A 3,368-nucleotide genomic window follows, 5' to 3' on the forward strand; every position below is an offset into this window, starting at 1 on the left:
AATGCCTTTCACAACAGCTATGCTCAAATAAAGTATTCCGAGACCTCCGTAAGGACAGTCCTAGAATGAGCCAGTGCCCCTGGAGAGCCCATATTTGAACAAAATAGCACAGTTCTGGCCAGGCGCGGTGGCTTATGCCTGTAATCCCAGCACTTTGGGAGGCTGAGGTGGGCAGATCACAAGGTCAGGAGATCAAGACCATCCTGGCCAACATGGTGAAACCCCATCTCTACTAAAAATACACAAATTAGCCGAGTATGGCGGCACGTGCTTGTAATCCCAGCTACTTGGGAAGCTGAGGCAGGAGAATCACTTGAACCCTGGAGGCAGAGGTTGCAGTGAGCCAAGATCGCGCCACTGCACTCCATCCTGGGTGACAGAGCTAGACTCCATCTCAAAAAAAAAAAAGGAAAAAGAAAAAAATAACACAGTTCAAACCTTTCTCTGTGGTACTTATGTGGATTAGTTACAATTATGACGTCACTACTTTCAAAGGAACGATTAAAATTATTATTAAAAACATTTGTGACAAACAGAAACGCCCTGTAAATCATGTTACTGCACACAGGGTTATCAGGAGCTATGCACATCAATAACTTACGGCCTCTAGAAGACCAAGAATAGACACCCTAAGGCCATGACCATGGCCACTCCTGCCAACATGCCCACTGCCCAGGTCACTGTCTCGATATCAGTCCTGAATGATGACTTGGTTAGCAGGCTGCTGTCCATAAAGTCCTGCATACGAGTACTGGTAGGGCACAGCATATGCCTGTCCATTAGCAGCATAGACAATTTGAGTTCCTGGCAGGCACACACCACTGTATGGCTCACAGCCCTATTCCTCAGTGGCTGGTGCAGCATAGGCTGTGTGTGGTGGAGGGGGGGAAACCACAAGTGTCTCATCAGTCATGACTGTGGAGCCCACACAGGCTGTGTTTGTCCCGGAATCTTGGAGTGTAAATTTCCAGGCCAAGCAATCACTGTGTTTTCTGCACAAAGACTAATTGCTTTCCCATCTGAGCAAACAATCTGCAGCATGCAGTCTTTTTCCATATATATATATATATATATATATATATATATATATATATCATATATAAATTATATATGATATATATTTTAATAAGAGTATTATATATTATATAATCATATTTAATATTAATGTATATTATATTTAAATATGATTATATAATATATAAATATTATTTATTATGCAAAATATATACTTTATACATTTTTTTTTGGGGGGACAGGGTCTCATTCTGTCACCCAGGCTGGAGTGCAGTGGCACAATCTCGGCTCAATGCAACCTCCACCTCCCAGGTTCAAGCAATTATCCTGCCTCAGCCTCCCGAGTAGCTGGGATTACAGGTGCGTGCCACCATGACTGGCTAATTTTTGTATTTTTAGGTGACACGAGGTTTCACCATGTTGGTCAGGCTGGTCTCGAACTCCTGACCGCAAGTGATCCGCCTGCCTCGACCTGCCAAAGTGCTGGGATTACAGACGTGAGCCACCACTCCCGGCAGTATGCAGTCTTTTGACTTTCCATCCAGAGGCTGACTATCCAGACATTCCTGCCCGGTAGGGATGTTGAGGCATTCCACTTGCATGTGGGCCTTATCCTCAACACTCTGCCGAGTCTGGTCATCATAATAGATCAGGTACCATCTGACCACAGGTCAAACCAATTCTTATTCCAGAGCTTCAACATAGCACTCTGTTGCAGCAACCAGCCACTCTTCAGGCCATCTCTTCACCCACCAGCCAGAGTGGAGAATGCAAAGACACTGCTGGGGTTCCTCAGCTCCAACTGTCACACCAATATCTATTCTTCTAATGTAATACTGCGTTTGGTTTGTGAATATTTTATCTAGAATTTTTACACCTATATCCATAAGTAAAATCAGCCTATAGTTTTACTTTTGAAATATCTTTATTGGCTTTTATAAAATGTAACGCTAGCTTTCATACAATAAATTGGGAAACAGGAAAATAGTTCATAAGATAATTTGGGGTGCTTTTCATCTACTTCTAACGAATGATCATTAAACTCTTATGAGCCAAGGAGACCTTTAAAAATGTAATGAAATCTTTGGACTTGAGCCCTAGAAAATAGTATGTGCTCACTTAAGCTTAATTTAGCATACAATTTACAGGGGTTCTTCAGATTTTACTCTGTATTACCACCCCGGCCAGTTAGAATGAGAATGAAATGACGTGTTTATTTTTCCATTTTCTCACTAAACCATAAGGACCATAAGGAGAGGGACTGAGTATGTCTTAGTCACCATCCAGCACTTAATGTAGTAGGCACTGTTTAGAACCTTGATATGCTGTTTCACATAATCCTTCCAGCAACCTTTCAAGATAGGTTTATTGGCAAAGTCATCTGACATAAACCACCTTGTAAACAGCTTTCCTTCCAGTGATCAGAATGCCCCTGAGCTAGTTGAAACCATAGGCATTAAACATAAACGGGCTAATGCACCTTGAAAATAATGTAGGAGTTTGAATAGGAACTCACTTACCAGCTTAAAACTATCTGAATATGAATGAACTTTCTTCTTTTATTCCTGTGATAGGAATTTCAGGCCCCAATGCCTGAGCCCAACAGTAAGAATCAGGACCACGTCTCCACCGCCTCTAGGAAGAACCTGGCCTCTCTTCAGGACAGCTCGCAATGCATCCGGGCATACAGAATTCTGCACCTTCCCTATGTCATGTCTCTGTTGAGATCCCCGTGAAGAAATGCTGTTCTTCTAACTGGATGAACAGAGCCAATATGAGACAATAAAAATATATATATTTAGTCTTAGTCCACAGTTCCTGGCACGTGAGCTTCTAAGACCCATAGTATCTCTGGCATGACTAAGAGTGGTTTTTTTGGACGTGAAGACAGAAATGTCATTCGACCCAGCAATCCTATTACTGGGTATATACCCAAAGGGATATAAATTATTCTGTTATAAAGACACATGAACACATATGTTCATTGCAGCACTATTCACAATAACAAAGACATGGCATCAACCTAAATGCCCATCAATGATAGACTGAGTAAAGAAAATGTGTCACATATACACCATGGAATACTACACAGCCATAAAAAAGAATGAGATGATGTTCTTCACAGGAACATGGATGGAGCTGGAGGCCATATCCTGAGCAAACTAACACAGGAACAGAAAACTAAATACCATATATCCTCACTTATAATTTGGAGCTAAATCATGAGAACACACGGACACATAGAGGGGAAAAACACACACTCGGGCCTATCAGAAGGTGGAAGGTGGGAGGAGAGAGAGGATCAGGCAAAATAACTAATGGATACTAGGCTTAATACCTGGGTGATGAAATAA

At 41.8% G+C, this 3,368-nt stretch overlaps 1 pseudogene; it reads right to left on the reverse strand.

Annotated features, from left to right (window-relative positions):
• Nucleotides 1-606: 606 nt before the first annotated feature.
• LOC100597201 lies at nt 607-1,657 on the reverse strand (annotated as a pseudogene).
• Nucleotides 1,658-3,368: the final 1,711 nt, after the last annotated feature.

This window comes from Nomascus leucogenys, chromosome 4 (genome assembly GCF_006542625.1).
Source record: "Nomascus leucogenys isolate Asia chromosome 4, Asia_NLE_v1, whole genome shotgun sequence".
NCBI lineage: Eukaryota > Metazoa > Chordata > Mammalia > Primates > Hylobatidae > Nomascus > Nomascus leucogenys.